The sequence below is a fragment of the Scyliorhinus torazame genome, chromosome 2, assembly GCF_047496885.1.
Source record: "Scyliorhinus torazame isolate Kashiwa2021f chromosome 2, sScyTor2.1, whole genome shotgun sequence".
Taxonomy (NCBI): domain Eukaryota; kingdom Metazoa; phylum Chordata; class Chondrichthyes; order Carcharhiniformes; family Scyliorhinidae; genus Scyliorhinus; species Scyliorhinus torazame.
In genome coordinates, this window is record NC_092708.1 from 10384658 (window position 1) to 10403250 (window position 18593).

Sequence of the window (18593 nt, forward strand, 5' to 3'; positions counted from 1 at the left end):
GTGAGAACAAACCGAGTTTATTCAATCGCTCCTCATAGCTTATGCCCTCCATACCAGGCAACATTCTGGTAAATCTCTTCTGCACCCTCTCTAAAGCCTCCACATCCTTCTGGTAGTGTGGCGACCAGAATTGAACACTATACTCCAAGTGTGGCCTAACTAAGGTTCTATACAGCTGCAACATGACTTGCCAATTCTTATACTCAATGCCCCGGCCAATGAAGGCAAGCATGCCGTATGCCTTCTTGACTACCTTCTCCACCTGTGTTGCCCCTTTCAATGACCTGTGGACCTGTACTCCTAGATCTCTTTGACTTTCAATACTCTTGAGGGTTCTACCATTCACTGTATATTCCCTACCTGCATTAGCCCTTCCAAAATGCATTACCTCACATTTGTCCGGATTAAACTCCATCTGCCATCTCTCCGCCCAAGTCTCCAGACAATCTAAATCCTGCTGTATCCTCAGACAGTCCTCATCGCTATCCGCAATTCCACCAACCTTTGTGTCGTCTGCAAACTTACTAATCAGACCAGTTACATTTTCCTCCAAATCATTTATATATACTACAAAGAGCAAAGGTCCCAGCACTGATCCCTGTGGAACACCACTGGTCACGGCCCTCCAATGAGAAAAGCATTCCTCCATTGCTACCCTCTGCCTTCTATGGCCTAGCCAGTTCTGTATCCACCTTGCCAGTTCACCCCTGATCCCGTGTGACTTCACCTTTTGTACTAGTCTACCATGAGGGACCTTGTCAAAGGCCTTACTGAAGTCCATATAGACAACATCTACTGCCCTACCTGCATCAATCATCTTAGTGACCTCCTCGAAAAACTCTATCAAGTTAGTGAGACACGACCTCCCCTTCACAAAACCGTGCTGCCTCTCACTAATACGTCCATTTGCTTCCAAATGGGAGTAGATCCTGTCTCGAAGAATTCTCTCCAGTAATTTCCCTACCACTGAAGTAAGGCTCACCGGCCTGTAGTTCCCGGGATTATCCTTGCTACCCTTCTTAAACAGAGGAACAACATTGGCTATTCTCCAGTCCTCCGGGACATCCCCTGAAGACAGCGAGGATCCAAAGATTTCCTCGACAATAAATGTCCACGCCTCATCTGCCGTTTCAAAGTAGTGGTGTTTCCCTTGATGTGTGACACACAGTCTTGCCGGTTGCAGCATTCCAAATTTAATCTTCCGTTTGTGCAGCACCGCCTTGGCCCGATTAAAGCTTGCCCTCCTTCTCGCCACCTCCGCACTCCAATTTTGATATACGCGGATCACCGCGTTCTCCCACCTACTACTCCGAGTTTTCTTTGCCCATCTGAGGACCATCTCTCTGTCCTTATATCGGAGAAATCTCACCACTATGGCTCGAGGAATTTCTCCAGCCCTCGGTCTTCGTGCCATAACTCGATAGGCTCCCTCCACCTCCAGCGGACCCGTCGGGGCCTCCGATCCCATTAATGAGTGCAGCATCGTGCTCACATATGCCCAGACGTCAGCCCCTTCTACACTTTCAGGAAGACCAAGAGTCCTTAAATTCTTCCTCCTCGCATTATTCTCCAGCACCTCCAGCCTTTCCACACACCTTTTGTGTTGTGCCTCGTGCATCTCTGTCTTCACCACCAGGCCTTGTATATCGTCCTCGTTCTCGGCAGCCTTTGCCTTCACGACCCGAAGCTCCTGCTCCTGGGTCTTTTGCTCCTCCTTTAGCCCTTCAATCGCCTGTAATATCGGGGCCAGCAGCTCCTTCTTCATCTCCTTTTTAAGTTCTTCCACACAGCGCCGCAGGAACTCTTGTTGGTCAGGGCCCCATATTAAACTGCCTCCTTCCGACGCCATCTTGCTTTGTGCCTGCCTTCCTGGCCGCTGCTCTAGAGGATCCACCGCAATCCGGCCACTTTCCTCTCCTTTTTCCATCCGTATCCAGGGGGGATTCCCTTCTGGATTCCAGCACAGTGTTTTTTGCCGTTAGAATTGCCGTTGGGGCTCCTATCAAGAGCCCAAAAGTCCGTTCCACTGGGAGCTGCCGAAACGTGCGACCTAGCTGGTCATCGCCGCACCCGGAAGTCCTGTGATCATACCTAATGGCGGAGCTGGCTCGAAGGGCCGAATGGCCTTCTCTGGCTCCTATTTTCTATGTATCTGTGGGTCAATGTGATGTGAGTGTGAGCATATGTGTGAGCGTGATATGTCTCGTGTCTGTGATGTGAGTGTGAATGAAAATCGCTTATTGTCACAAGTAGGCTTCAATGAAGTTACTGTGAAAAGCCCCTAGTCGCCACATTCTGGCGCCTGTTCGGGGAGGCTGTTACGGGAATTGAACCGTGCTGCTGGCCTGCCTTGGTCTGCTTTAAAAGCCAGCGATTTAGCCCAGTGTGCTAAACCAGCTCATGTGATGTGTATTGTGTCTGTGTGATGTGAGTGTGTGCGATGTGAGTATATGTGTGTGTGTGTGTGCGCGATGTGTGATGTGAGTGTGTGTGTGAGTAAGTGTGTATGTGATGTGCGTGTGTGATGTGTGTGTAATGTGTGTGTGTGATGTGAGTGTGAGTATATGTGTGCAAGTGATTGTGAGTGTGCATATGTGTGTGATGTGAGTCTGTGTGTGTGTGATTGTGATGTGAGTGTGTGTGAGTGTGTGTGTGTGAGATGTGAGTGATGTGAGCATGTGTGTGTGTGTGAGATGTGAGTGTGTGTGAGTGTGATGTGTGTGAGATGTGAGTGTAAGTAATGCGAGTGTGTGAGTGAGATGTGAGTGTGTGTTTGTGTGAGTGATGTGAGTGTGTGTGAGTGTGATGTGTTTGTGATGTGAGTATGTGTTTGTATGAGTGATGTGAGTGTGTGTGATGTGAGTGTGTGTGGGTGAGATGTGAGTGTGTGTGTGATGTGAGTGTGTGTTTGTGTGAGATGTGAGTGTGTGTGAGTGTGTTTGTGTGAGATGTGAGTGTGTGTGAGTGCAATGTTAGTGTGTGTTTGTGTGAGTGATATGAGTGTGTGCGATGTGAGTGTGTGTGTGATGTGTGCGATGTGAGTGTGTGTGTGATGTGAGTGTGATGTGTGTGTGATGTGAGTGTGATGCGAGTGTGATTTGTGATGTGAGTGTGTATGTGTGATGTGAGTGTGAGGGATGTGTGTGTGATGTGTGTGTGTGTGTGTGTGGGATGTGAATGTGTGAGTGTGTGTTGTGTGAGTGATATGAGTGTTTGTGATGTGAGTGTGTGTGTAATGTGTGTGTGATGTGAGTGTGTGTGTGTGATGGGAGAGTGAGTGTGATGTGAGTGTGTGTGATGTGAGTGTGTGAGTGTGTGTTGTGTGAGTGATATGAGTGTTTGTGATGTGAGTGTGTGTGTAATGTGTGTGATGTGAGTGTGTGTGTGATATGAGTGTGTGTGTGTGTGTGAAATGTGAGAGTGATGTGAGTGTTTATGTGTGATGTGAGTGTGAGTGATGTGACTGTGTGTGTATGATGTGAGTGTGATGTGAGTGCGATGTGTGTGATGTGAGTGTGTGTGTGATGTGAGTGTGTGTGATATGAGTGTGTGAGTGTGATGTGAGTGTGTGTGTGATGTGAGTGTGTGATGTGAGTGTGTGTGTGAGTGTGTGTGTGTGATGTGAATGTGTGTGTGTGATGTTAGTGTGTGTGATGTGAGTGTGTGTGTGATGTGAGTGTGTGAGTGTGATGTGAGTGTGTGAGTGTGATGTGAGTGTGAGTGTGATGTGTGTGTGATGTGAGTGTGTGTGTGTAATGTGAGAGTTCATGTGTGATGTGAGTGTGTGAGTGTGATGTGAGTGTGTGTTTGTGATGTGAGTGTGTGTGTAATGTGTGTGTGATGTGAGTGTGTGTGTGTGATGGGAGAGTGAGTGTGATGTGAGTGTGTGTGATGTGAGTGTGTGAGTGTGTGTTGTGTGAGTGATATGAGTGTTTGTGATGTGAGTGTGTGTGTAATGTGTGTGTGATGTGAGTGTGTGTGTGATATGAGTGTGTGTGTGTGTGTGTAATGTGAGAGTGATGTGAGTGTTTATGTGTGATGTGAGTGTGAGTGATGTGACTGTGTGTGTATGATGTGAGTGTGATGTGAGTGCGATGTGTGTGATGTGAGTGTGTGTGTGATGTGAGTGTGTGTGATATGAGTGTGTGAGTGTGATGTGAGTGTGTGTGTGATGTGAGTGTGTGATGTGAGTGTGTGTGTGAGTGTGTGTGTGTGATGTGAATGTGTGTGTGTGATGTTAGTGTGTGTGATGTGAGTGTGTGTGTGATGTGAGTGTGTGAGTGTGATGTGAGTGTGTGAGTGTGATGTGAGTGTGAGTGTGATGTGTGTGTGATGTGAGTGTGTGTGTGTAATGTGAGAGTTCATGTGTGATGTGAGTGTGTGAGTGTGATGTGAGTGTGTGTGTGTGATATGAGTGTGTGTGTGTGTAATGTGAGAGTGCGTGTGTGATGCGAGCGTGTGTGTGTGATGTGAGTGTGTGAGTGTGATGTGAGTGTGATGTGTGTGATGTGAGTGTGTGTGTAATGTGAGAGTGGGTGTGTGATGTGAATGTGTGTGTATGTGTGTGTGATGTTAGTGTGTGTGTGTGATGTGAGTGTGTGTGTGATGTGAGTGTGTGTGTGTGATGTGAGTGTGTGTGTGTGATGTGAGTGTGTGTGTGTAATGTGAGAGTGCGTGTGTGATGTGAGTGGGTGTGTGTGATGTGAGTGAGTGTGTGTGTGTGTGATGTGAGTGTGATGTGACTGTGAGTGTGATGTTAGTGTGTGGGTATGAGTGTGAGTGTGATGTGAGTGTGTGTGTGTGATGTGAGTGTGTGTGTGTGATGCAAGTGTGTGTGTGTAATGTGAGAGTGCGTGTGTGATGTGAGTGGGTGTGTGTGATGTGAGTGAGTGTGATGTGAGTGTGTGAGTGTGATGTGAGTGTGTGTGTGTGATGTGAGTGTGTGATGTGAGTGTGTGAGTGTGACGTGACTGTGAGTGTGATGTGAGTGTGTGAGTGTGATGTGAGTGTGATGTGAGTGTGTGTGTGATGTGAGAGTGTGTGTGTGATGTGTGTGTGATGTGACTGTGAGTGTGATGTTAGTGTGTGGGTATGAGTGTGAGTGTGATGTGAGTGTGTGTGTGTGATGTGAGTGTGTGAGTGTGATGTGACTGTGAGTGTGATGTGAGTGTGTGAGTGTGATGTGAGTGTGAATGTGAGTGTGATGTGAGTGTGATGTGTGTGTAAGAAAGAGACGTGTGCATGTGTTCAATATGAGAATCGAGCAACACTCTGACTATTAAAAATGAGAAAAAGCTGGGAGCTAAGAACATTTTCCAATAAGATATTTTTAATTCTAATAAATGTGGAGATATAAGAAACAAAACTGGCTTCCATGAATTTGGCTTTTGTATGTTTCTACCTATTGTGGGCAAAGTATTATTTTTGGTGGTTTGACGCTTCAACCCAATGAGAATGTTTCCCAGGGGTACGTGCAGTCCTCTTGGGAGGTCAAAGGGGTTCCGCAGCAGGAAGGATTTGGGAAACCCTGCTCTGGTGGATACAAGCAGATCCTCTCCAACCTATCCTCGAAGAAACCTGTCCATTCCTGCGATTCGTCTGGTAAACCTGCTCTGAACTACTTCTAATGCAATTACACCCTTCCTGAAATAAAGGTTACCAACACTGCCCACAATACTCCAAATGTGGTCTCATCAACGTTCTGTACAACTGAAGCATAACCTCACCCCTTTTGTAATCAATTCCCCTCACAATAAACAAGAAAATCCTCTTACCTTGCCTCATTACTTGCTGTATCTGTATACTCGCCTTTCGTGATTCATGCACTCGGACAGCCAGATCCCTCTGTACCTCCGAGCTCTGTAATCTCTCTCCATTTAGATTTGAAGCTTCTTGTTTACTCTTCCTGTCAAAATGGACAATTTCACATTTGCCCACATTATATTCCATTTGCCACATTTTTGCCTTACCTGTGTCTCCTTGTAGCCTCCTTATGTCCTCTTCACAATTTACTGCCCTACCATCAGCAAATTTAGCACCAATACCTTCAATCCCTTCATTCAAGTCATTTATATAAATTGTAAAAGTTGAGGTCCCCGCACTGACCCCTGTGTCACACCACTCGTCACATCTTGCCAAACGGGCAAAAGCCCACTTATGCCTACTCTCGGCTTCCTGTTAACCCGGCAATCTTCAATCTGTGACAATATGTTACCCCCTACACCATCAGTTTTTATCTTCTGCAGTCATCTTTGTGGTAGCAGCTTATCAAATGCCGTCTGGCCCTATTGCTTCCAGATGGAAATGCGACAGAGTCAAACAAAGTTCACACGTGCCAATAGCAGCTGATTGGTCAACTTTGCAGAAACCGTCCGCCCGCACAAATCGCTCACCCAAACAACGTTCACGGTCTCATTTCTGTTCACAACCTGACTTTGTCGGTATAGAATCATAGAGCACCCGCAGTGCAGAGGGAGGCCATTCGGCCCATCAAATCTGCACCGGCCCTTGGAAAGAGCACCCCATTTAAGCCCACACCTCCACCCTATCCCCATAACCCAGAAACACTACCTCACCTTCTGGATGCTAAGGGGTCGATTTATCACGGCCAATCCACCTAACCGGCGCATCTTTGGACTGTGGGAGGAAACCGGAGCACCCGGAGGAAACCCACGCAGACACGGGGGAGAAAGTGCAAACTCCGCACAGACAGTCACCCGAGGCCAGAATTGAACCCGGGTCGCTGGCGCTGTGAGGCAGCAGTGCTGACCGCTGGTGGTGTGGTGGCTTGATGCCGACATGCTGGAGGCCTCCAGTGGTAACAAAGGGGTTTATTGAAGACAAAAGGCTGCTGTACTACAGGCACAGAAGACAATAGAATACATATGGCTCCGGGATCCACCTGGCCGGGCTCCCCCTTAAAGGGGCTGCGCTACCACAGGTGTGAAATGTTTACTCTAGGAGCGACTGCGATCTGAGGGATTTTCCCTCGCGTTCTTGACACACTTCCCGTGTAGATTCTGCATTTTCTTTAAATTTCTTAATGCCTTGCAACACTCCTCTTGCTTTGCAGAACAAACATCGCTGTTTGGCAGGATACACACTGGACAGACACTTCTCTGCTCCACTTCACGTCAACAAACATTGTAGATTCTTGCGAGCAGCCCTGCTGCTTGGGACTGGCACATTAGATGGTCAAGAAAATCATTTTATCAACTTTACCACGAGGCAGAAAATACTGATCGACTTTGAAAAGGTACGTCGATTTTAATTAGCTGTTCAATTAAATTATTTACACACATTTTCAATATTACTTATGCAATATATATAAGCGCCTGTAAATATTTCTGATGTGTTGTTTTCTGATATCGTTCATTCTAAGATAAGACAGAACCAGGAGATCAATAAAAATAAATAGAATGAAAACAATTTCGGGAGGAAAGAGGATTTTGTTTGCTTATTGCTTTGATATTGTATGGCACTGCGCACAGATCCTGAGAATAAATATTTCTTCTAGGAAGGTTGACCGATAGAATCGAGAGAACTGGGATAAGAGAGGCATTTTCAGGATGGCAACCTATAGCCAGTGGAGTGTCACAGGGATCAGTGCTGGGAACACAATTAGTCACAATATATATTAATGACTGGGACCAGAGAAGTGAATGTATCATTGCCAAGTTAGCACTGTTGCCTCAAAGCTCCAGTGTACCTGGTTCAGTTCCGGCCTTGGGTGACTTGTCTGTGCGGAGTCTGCACGTTCTCCCCGTGTCTGCGTGGGTTTCCTCCGGGTGCTCCGGTTTCCTCCCACGGTCCAAAGGCGTGTAGGTTAGGTGGATTGGCCGTGATCAATTGCCCCTTCGTGTCGAAAAGGTTAGGTGGGGTTACTGGGTTACGGGGATAAGGTGGAGGTGTGGACTTAAGTAGGGTGCTCTTTCCAAGGGCCGATGCAGACTCGATGGGCTGAATTGCCTCCTTCTGCACTGTAAATTCTATGAGATGGGAAGGCAACTGGTGAGGATGAGACAAAGAGTTTACAGAGGGATATAGACAGGTTCGGTGAGTGGGTAAAATCCTGGCAGGTGGAATGTAATGTAGGAAAGTGTGAAGTTAGCACTTTGGTAGGAAGAATAAAGGAGCTGAGTATTTAAATGGAGAGAGGCTGCAGAAAGCTGCAGCACTGAAGGGTCAGGGTGTCCTCGTGCCTAATTCACAAAAAGCTGCAGCACAGAGGGATGTGCGGGTCCTCATGTCTCAATCACTAAAAGCTAGCGTGCACAAGCTCAGCAGGCAATTGGGAAGGTAAATGGAATGTTGGCCTTTATTTCAAAGGTGCTGGAGTATAAAAATAGAGAAGCCTTGTTAAAACTACACAAGGTGCTAGTTAGACCACACCCGGAATTCTGTGAGTGGTTTTGATCCCCGTATCTGAGGAAAGATATACCGGCATTGGAGGCAAGTCCAGAGAAGGTTCACTCGGTTGATCCCGGGAATGGAGGGATTTTCTCATGAGGAGAGGTTGAGTAGGTTGGGCCTGTCCTCGCTGGAGTTTAGAAGAATGAGAGGCGACCTTATTGAGACGTATCGGATTCTCAGGGGACTTGACAGGGTCGATGCTGAGAGGTTGTTTCCCCTTGTGGGAGAGCCAAGGACCAGAGGGCAGAATCTCAGAGTGAGGGGTCGCCCATTTCAGACAGAGATGAGGAGGAATTTCTTCTCTCAGAGGGGAGTGAATCTGTGGAATTCTTTACCGCAGAGAGCTGTAGGGGCCGGGTCGTTACGTATGGTCAAGGCCAAGATAGACAGATATTTAATCAGTGAGGGAGTCAAGGTCTATAGTAATAATCTTTATTACTGTCACAAGTAGGCTTACATTAACACTGCAATGAAGTTACTGTGAAAAGCCCCTAGTTGCCACATTCCGGTGCCTGTTCGGGTACACAGGGAGAATTCAGAATGTCCAATTCACCCAACAGCACGTCTTTCGGGACTTGTGGGAGGAAACCGGAGCACCCGGAGGAAACCCACGCAGACACGGGGAGAACGTGCAGACTCCGCACAGACAGTGACCCAAGCCGGGAATCGAACCTTGGACCCTGGAGCTGTGAAGCAACAGTGCTAACCACTGTGCTACTGTGCTGCCCTAAAACCTCTGGCAGGGGCACTGGTAGGGATGCTCCCAGGTTGGTAGTGCCAGGTTGGCACCCTGCTCCAAGGCATGCACCCGGGGGGGTCTCAGATCCCCAGGTAGACCCCACAAGTGCCGTTCCACCTGTTCCCCGTTTCTGGAGACCAGGGCTGGGCAGCGCTCACCCGAGCTCTCTGAGGTCATGGGGATAAGGCGGGAAAGTGGAGTTGGGGATTATATCAGAGCAGTCCTTGAATGGTGGAGCAGACTCAATGGGCTGCGTTGCCTGTTTTGACTCCCACAGCTTATGATCGTACGGTATTACATTGTGAGAAAGCAAAATATTTCCGCTACTTGAAATCTGAAATAAAATCAGAAAATGCTCCGACTACTCAGTTGGCCGAGGAGTGTCCGCAGAGCAATGCAGGCTTGTGACGTTTATCAGTGTACGGGCAATCACAGCTAATTGTGCAAAGTGCACAAATGACGTGTTCATTTCTGGTTAAATCGGTCAGATTGCCAACGTGCATAACATTACTAAAATTCTTGTTGTAAAGTAGATGTAAAGATCAGCCCAGCAACTACAGCGAGTCAGTTTAACCTCAGTGACTCCGCATTGTTCATTTTTTTCTTTTTCTTAAATGTTTTAATCGGCATTTTCAATTTTACAGAGTGAAACGTTGGTGCTCGATACTTACAATTTATACAGTTTCTTATGTACGTACCTCTTTCTTGATATATCTTCTCCACCCCACCCTTCCCCCCTCCCTACCCCCCTCCCTGTCCCCTCCTTGGTATCCCCCCTCCCTACCCCCCCTCCCTGTCCCTTCCTTGATATTCCCCCTGCCCCCCTCCCTACCCCCTCCCTGTCCCCTCCTTGGTATCCCCCCTTCCCCCCTCCCTACCCCCCTTCCTGTCCCCTCCTTGGTATCCCCCTTCCCCCCTCTCTACCCCCGCCCTGTCCCCTCCTTGGTATCCCCCCTTCCCCCCTCCCTACCCCCCTCCCTGTCCCCTCCTTGGTATCCCCCCTTCCCCCCTCCCTACCCCCTCCCTGTCCCCTCCCTGGTATTCCCCCTTCCCCCCTCCCTACCCCCTCCCTGTCCCCTGCTTGGTATCCCCCCTTCCCCCTCCCTACCCCCTCCCTGTCCCCTCCCTGGTATTCCCCCTTCCCCCCTCCCTACCCCCTTCTTGTCCCCTGCTTGGTATCCCCCTTCCCCCCTCCCTACCCCCTCCCAGTCCCCTGCTTGGTATCCCCCTTCCCCCTCCCTACCCCCTCCCTGTCCCCTCCCTGGTATTCCCCCTTCCCCCCTCCCTACCCCCTCCCTGTCCCCTGCTTGGTATCCCCCCTTCCCCCTCCCTACCCCCTCCCTGTCCCCTCCCTGGTATCCCTCCTTCCCCCTCCCTACCCCCTCCCTGTCCCCTCCTTGGTATCCCCCCTTCCCCCCTCCCTACCCCCTCCCTGTCCCCTCCTTGGTATCCCCCCTTCCCCCCTCTCTACCCCCTCCCTGTCCCCTCCTTGGTATCCCCCTTCCCCCCTCTCTACCCCCCCTCCCAGTCCCCTTCTTGGTATCCCCCCTCCCTACCCCCCTCCCTGTCCCCTCCTTGGCACCCCTCCCCCTTCCAATCTGGGTGTTCTAACGCTAGACTCCTGTTCTGCCCTTTTTTCCTTCCTTCTGTAGTTTGTGTTGCAGGCCTTGTGGGTTCAATGGTGGTGGGGGGGGGGGGGGGGCCTTCCTGCTCCCTCTCCCCCACCCCTCTTCCATGCTTCCCCCTGTGGTTCCCCTGAGTTTCCTCCTCAATTCCTCTCCCCATCCTCTTTTGTGCCTCCTCGCGTTGTGTGTTCCTGTCTGCTCTCTCTCCTCTCTCCCTCTTTCCCCAGCCGCTGTTGGCCTGAAACAGGTTTTGGAACAGGCCAACGAATTGAGGAGGCCTTCCTCTGAGCCTCGGATGGTGAACTTGATCTTCTGCAAATGGAGATATTCGGCCAGATCTGCCAGCCAGCCTGCTGTGGGCGGTGCTGCCGATCGCCAGCTGAACAGGATTCTCCGGCGTGCGGTTAGGAAAGGGAAAACAAGTCGCAAGTAGGCTTACATTAACACTGCAATGAAGTTACTGTGAAAATCCCCCAGTCGCCACACTCCGGCGCCTGTTCGGGTACACAGAGGGAGAATTCAGAATGTCCAATTCACCCAACAGCACGTCTTTCGGGACTTGTGGGAGGAAACCGGAGCTTTTTCAGAGGGCTTTCGACAAGGTCTCATAGCAGATTACTATGAAACGTTAAAGCACGTGCGATTACAGGTAGTGTCTTGTGATGGATAGAAAGCTGGTTCGCAGACAGGAAGCAAAAAGTTGGAATAAATGGGTCTTTTTCTGATTGGTAGGCAGTGACTGGTGGGGTATCACAGGGATGAAAATGAAAATCGCTTATTGTCACGAGTAGGCTTCAATAAAGTTACTGTGAAAAGCCCCTAGTCGCCACATTCCGGCGCCTGTTTAGGGAGGCTGGTACGGGAATTGAACCATGCTGCTGATCTGCCTTGGTCTGCTTTCAAAGCCAGCGATTTAGCCCAGTGAGCTAAACCAGCCACTGTGCCAGATCTGTTCCAACTGTTCACATTATATATCAATGATTTGGACTAGGGAACTAAATGTACTGTCTCCAAATTTGGGTGTGTAATGATCTGTATATAGTCAGGTTAGTGAAGGGTTAATAAATACATCTCTGTGTAAATCAAACACCAGAGGGCGTTACTACTACAAAGGCTCATCTGGACTTGAAACGTTCGCTCTTTTCTCTCCCTACAGATGCTGCCAGACCTGCTGAGATTTTTCAGCATTTTCTCTTTGGTCTCAGATTCCAGCATCCGCAGTAATTTTCTTTTAACTACTGCTCTGTATTTAAGACAGCCAATCAGAGAATTCAGGGAATAGCATGTGGACAAGTTCAGAGCAGAGTGAATGTCAATTGGAGATAGATAGCCCGAGGTTAGATCATAGTGTAGTTAGTGACTAGGTACATTATTCAATGCTGCAAGACAGATTCAATAGCATTTAATTATCATCTGTAGCTCAGTAGAGTGTTCAAACTTCATGTAATGAAATGAAATGAAAATTGCTTATTGTCACAATCCGGCACCTGTTCGGGGAGGCTGGTACGGGAATTGAACCATGCTGCTGGCCTGCCTTGGACTGCTTTAAAAGCCAGCGATTTAGCCCTGTGCTAAACCAACTCCGATGTAATTAGTGGTGTAATAATAAATTAGTTTTGTTTCAATCTTTTGATTGGTATATTCTTTGTCAACACTATATCGGGTCATTCTGGAAGAAAAGACAAAGAATACAACATATTACCACTCATGATAATATAACAGGGTGAGAGGGTGAGCTGTGAGGAGGATACAGAGGTACTTCAGTGGGATTTGGACAGGTTGAGTGAGTGGGCACATGCGTGACAGATGCAGTATAATGTGGATAAATGTGAGATTATCCGCCTCGGTCGCAAAAATAAGAAGGCAGATTATTATTTGAACGGGTCTAAATTGAGAGAGGTGGACACTCAACAAAACCTTGGTGGCAAGCACAAAAAGTACAAAGAAAAGTAAAGCACAGGAACAGGCCCTTCGGCCCTCCAAGCCCGTGCCGACCATGCTGCCCGTCTAAACTAAAATCTTCTACACTTCCTGGGTCCGTATCCCTCTATTCCCATCCTATTCATGTATTTGTCAAGACGCCCCTTAAACGTCACTATCGTCCCTGCTTCTACTACCTCCTCCGGCAGCGAGTTCCAGGCACCCACTACCCTCTGTGTAAAAAACTCCCCTTGCACATCTCTTCTAAACTTTGCCCCTCGCACTTTAAACCGATGTCCCCTGGTAATTGACTCTTCCACCCTGGGGAAAAGCTTTTGACTATCCACTCTGTCCATGCCCCTCATAGTTTTGTCGACTTCTATCAGGTCGCCCCTTAATCTCCGCCATTTCAGTGAGTGTCCTCGTGCATCAGTCGCTGAAAGTAAGCGCGCAGGTACAGCAGGCAGGAAAGAAGGCAAATGGTATGTGGGCCTTCATTGCGAGAGGATTGGAGTACAGGACCAGAGATGTTTTACTGCAATTGTATAGGGAATTGGTCAGGGCACACCTGGAGTATTGTGCGCAGTTCTGGTGTCCTTATCTGAGGAAGGATGTTCTTGCTATGGAGGGAGTGCAGCGAAGGTTCACCAGGCCGATTCCTGGGATGGCGGGACTGTAATATGAGAGACTAAGTCGGTTAGGATTGTATTCATTGGAGTTTAGAAGAGTGAAAGGGGATCTCATAGAAACTTGCAAAGTTCTAACAGGACTAGCTCCCTCCACCTCTGCTGTGAATGTTGGGGATGCACTAAGGTGTAGTGTTTGGATAAGGAAGGTTAAGAAGTTGTAGTTGCACATAATGCTCACTTTTGTAAATAAACTCCCACTAATTTCACTCTTTCCGTGGCTCCTTGTTACGATGAGCTGCGTTCCTGTGAGTTTGAAGCGGAAAGTTTATTTCTGCACATGATAAAGGTGGGGTTCACAGTCCGGGGCCTCCCCCCACCCGCCACCGGGGTTTGTTCAACCCTTCCAGCACATTGGTGGTGATGGAACACATTTAGAGTTCAAGCTATCTGTAACTAACACCAGTCTGTTATTAGAGAACATGGACATCAGATAAGAATACATGTTCAGAACTCAAGGAACTGCTCAATAATGGCTGGTGCAAACTAGGAAAATATTCGACAAGGTATTTTTAAAAATGTCTATCGACTGAGAAGTAAAGTGTTGTCGGAACTGATCCATTGGGTACCTCACTTCAGACTGCGAGGGTACCCGAAAACCCAGAAGGGTAACTTGTATATTTTAAATTCGGGATAATGGGCGGAAAGATAAGGAAGTGCAGGGACAAACAGTCCAGCCTTGTAATCAATTAGTAAAGGTTTATATTAACTTAAAAGAAAGCATTCAAGAGAAAGAGTATTGTAGAAGCGGCCCCCTTTCAGGGAACGGGGTTTCAAACAGTCATGTGACCTGATCGGCCAGTAGCGCACAGATTCTGGGGCTGAGCGTGAGCTTTCCTGGGCGCCATCAATCCATTTAAAAAATAAAATTAGAGTACCCAATTCATTTTTTCCAATTAAGGGGCAATTTAGCGCGGCCAATCCACCTACCCTGCACATCTTTTGGGTTGTGGGGGGGCGAAACGCACGCAAACACGGGGAGAATGTGCAAACTCCACACGGACGGTGACCCAGAGCCGGGATCGAACCTGGGACCTCGGCGCCGTGAGGCAGCAGGGCGAACCCACTGCGCGCGGAATCGATCCTTGCGCTGTAGAAGTTGGTCGCACAGCCCAGCCCTCTACATTCACAATGTATATTAATGATTTGGATGAGGGAACAAAATGTAACATCTCAAAGTTTGCAGATGATACTAAGTTGGGTGGGAGGGTGAATTGTGACGAAGATGCAGGGATCCTACAGCATAATCTGGACAGGTTGGGTCGAGTAGGCAAACCAATGGCAGATGCAGTATAATTTGGATCAGTGTGAGGTTATTCATTTTGGAAGCAAAAACAGGAAGGCAGATTACTACCTGAATGGTTGTAAATTGGGAGACGGTTGTGTGCAGCGGGACCTGGGTGTCCTTGTGCCCCAGTCGCTGAAGGTAAGCATGCAGGTGCAGCAGGCGGTAAAGAAGGCTAATTGTATGTTGGCCTTCATTGCGAGAGGTTTCGAGTATAGAAGCTGGGATGTGTTGCTGCAATTATACTGGGCCTTGGTGAGGCCACACCTGGAGTATTGTGGGCAGTTTTGGTCTCCTTCTCTGAGGAAGGATGTTCTTGCTCTCGAGGGAGTGCAGCGAAGGTTTACCAGGCTGATCCCAGGGATGGCGGGACTGTCATATGAGGAGAGATTGACTAGGTTGGGATTGTTCTCGCTGGAGTTCAGAAGAATGAGGGGGGATCTCATAGAGACTTATAAAATTCTAACAGGACTAGACAGTGTGGTGATCTCTGTAGGTGCATGCACACAAGGGGTTAATGGGTAGATAGCAGCACCACATGATCACCAGAGGGCCCGACCAACAGGGGTCTAAAGGGCAGCCACACGGGGTCTCTGTCTCTCTCTCGGGTGTGCTGTGAACAGGGAAACATCAGAATCACAGATAGTTAGTGGAGTTACATTTAGTTACAATTGTTAAATCTTGTTGTCCACTTCCTAGTTCCCATGTTAAGGTAAAGAACTCACGCATTAATAGTTGGAGTGACTCAATAAACCTTTGTTGTTACTGGACGAGTTCGAGTCTTCTTCAACAAGATTCCGAGGACCTCACCATCAGCCCAGGATTGAGTAACGCGTGTTATCGACCACGCAGCTAACACTACATGGTACCACGGAGTGTGTTGGCCTGAACAACGGAAATAGAAACTAGCTAGCTTAGGTTCGACAGACAAGAGAAAACAAAAAAAAGAAAACAACTCGGATAAGATATTCGGCCAAGGAAGGCATCGCTACACTCGGATCTCTCGGGCACAAACCGGTAAGATGGAATCACTTCCAGAACACCTCAGAACCTCTGGTAATCTCCAGTATAATTGGAAGATTTTCCTGTAACAATTTAATTTGTTTCTGGAAATTGAGGACGTGACCACTGCGCCAGATAAAAAAACAATTGCATACTTCTTAGCTGCGGCAGGGAAACCAGCCATGGAGATATATAACTCATTTACCTATGCCGAAGGGGAGGACAAGAATAAGTGGGACACAATTATTAAAAAATTTGATACCCACTGGAAATCGGAGGTGAATGAAACATTTGAACGCTTCAAGTTCACCAGGCGTATACAAAGACCAGGAGAACCATTCAGCAGCTTTCTCACTGACTTAAAGCTGCTGGCCCAATCCTGTAATTATAGAACATAGAACATTACAGCGCAGTACAGGCCCTTCGTCCCTCGATGTTGCGCCGACCCTGTGAAACCACTCTAAAGCCCATCTACACTATTCCCTTATCGTCCATACGTCTATCCAATGTCCATTTGAATGCCCTTAGTGTTGAGAGTCCACTACTGTTGCAGGCAGGGCATTCCACTCCCTTACTGCTCTCTGAGTAAAGAACCTACCTCTGACATCTGTCTTATATCTATCTCCCCTCAATTTAAAGCTATGTCCCCTCGTGCTAGACATCACCATCCGAGGAAAAAGGCTCTCACTGTCCACCCTATCTAACCCCCTGATCATTTTGTATGCCTCTATTAAGTCTCCTCTTAACCTTCTTCTCTCTAACGAAAACAACCTCAAGTCCATCAGCCTTTCCTCATAAGATTTTCCCTCCATACCAGGCAACATCCTGATAAATCTCCTCTGCACCCGCTCCAAAGCCTCCACGTCCTTCCTATAATGCGGTGACCAGAACTATACGCAATACTCCAAATGCGGCCGTACCAGAGTTTTGTACAGCTGCAACATGACCTCCTGACTCCGGAACTCAATCCCTCTACCAATAAAGGCCAACACTCCATAGGCCTTTTTCACAACCCTATCAACCTGGGTGGCAACTTTCAGGGATCTATGTACATGGACACCTAGATCCCTCTGCTCATCCACACTTCCAAGAACTTTACCATTAGCCAAATATTCCGCATTCCTGTTATTCCTTCCAAAGTGAATCACCTCACACTTCTCTACATTAAACTCCATTTGCCACCTCTCAGCCCAGCTCTGCAGCTTATCTATATCCCTCTGTAACCTGCTACATCCTTCCACACTGTTGACAACACCACCGACTTTAGTATCGTCTGCAAATTTACTCACCCACCCTTCTGCGCCTTCCTCTAGGTCATTGATAAAAATGACAAACAGCAACGGCCCCAGAACAGATCCTTGTGGTACTCCACTTGTAACTGAACTCCATTCTGAACATTTCCCATCAACCACCACCCTCTGTCTTCTTTCAGCTACCCAATTTCTGATCCACATCTCTAAATCACCCTCAATCCCCAGCCTCCGTATTTTCTGCAATAGCCTACCGTGGGGAACCTTATCAAACGCTTTACTGAAATCCATATACACCACATCAACTGCTTTACCCTCATCCACCTGTTCAGTCACCTTCTCAAAGAACTCAATAAGGTTTGTGAGGCATGACCTACCCTTCACAAAGCCATGCTGACTATCCCTGATCATATTATTCCTATCTAGATGATTATAAATCCTTTCCTCTACATCTCTGGAGCTTTTCGGAGGCCTATAGAAAACCCCTAACATGAGACCCTCCGTGACTCCCTCATCAGAGACCAGATTGTCAGGGCATTTCTGATGCGGGACTCAGAAAATCTCTCCTTAAGCACAAAAATCTTGATCTGGAAATGGCTACACAACTATGTTCTGCTCATGAAATCACTGAAGCACAATATCAACAGTTTACTTACCGGGACCAAGGCCTCCACCACGAGGTTGGAGCAGTCAAAATGGTGGCCCAGGCTTCTCGAAGGCGCTCCTCCCTGGCAATCCCACGCGTGTGAATCTGAAAGTGGCCCACACACATGCGCAGTTCGCACGGAGACTGGAACCAGCTGAGAACGCTCCTGCACATGCGCGAACGTGCCAGGACGGCGTCATGACATGTCATAACTGCGGACACGCCCACTTAAAAGGGCAATGTCCAGCTTATGGCAAACAGTGCCTGAGGTGTGGAAAGTACAACCACTATGCCTTCAAATGTCGAGCTGTGCTACAGGTGACTTCCACGGGACAACAACTAAGACCCTGCGACGTTCGGAGCGTGGCATCTATGGACCGCCAATCAATATGCAGTGATTACCTGTCCGAAAACGATGACCTTGCCTATGATGACTCCTACGGTGTGGACACGGTCACGGTAACGGAGGAACCTTACAGCACCACGCCGCATCCAAAATGCCCGAAAGTGAACAAAAAGGGGTTTAAAGTCTCAAAACAAACAATTCTTTTCCCCAGCGACAGAATGAAGCTCGAGCCTCCACTTACAGTTAAAGATCACTGCCGCAGCCTGAAACATACCGTTTGCAACACCCAAAGAGAAGAGCACAATGACAAATCCACAGCAAAAGATTTGTTCATTGACGATGATTACTCAGGGGATGAGTTCCTCATTGGACAAGTAGAGCACCGTGACACATCCTTGACAGGAAGCGATGATTTTCTCGCTGACGAATGCCACTCAGCCATGGATCAGCTCTCCGGATCTGATGGTCATTGCAGCAGCAACATGGCTGCCAAGTCCCATACCAGTCTCCTGGTGGGAGAATCCAGTACCGTGACGACACGGCAGCTCGTCGACAAAATGGATGACAACCACATGTCATATATCCTCGCAGAAGGCGACGCCACGCAGAGAGCACAGATTGACTCCACTGAGGGAGCGATACCGGCCTCCATAGCGATCTCGTTGACAGGCTCCAGAATGGC

The 18593-nt window shown here is 48.2% G+C and overlaps 2 protein-coding genes across 7 annotated transcripts in view; one reads left to right on the top strand and one right to left on the bottom strand.

The window, feature by feature from the left end:
- tns1b (tensin 1b) overlaps positions 1-18593 on the bottom strand; it is a 1628779-nt gene that overhangs the window by 1108917 nt on the left and 501269 nt on the right. The window lies entirely within an intron of this gene.
- Positions 7112-18593, top strand: part of LOC140385898 (C-X-C chemokine receptor type 2-like) — a 169702-nt gene continuing 158220 nt past the window's right edge. The window contains exon 1 of the mRNA XM_072468533.1: positions 7112-7255. The gene's annotated coding sequence lies outside the window, so the exon portion shown is untranslated. The remainder of the gene's footprint in view (positions 7256-18593) is intronic.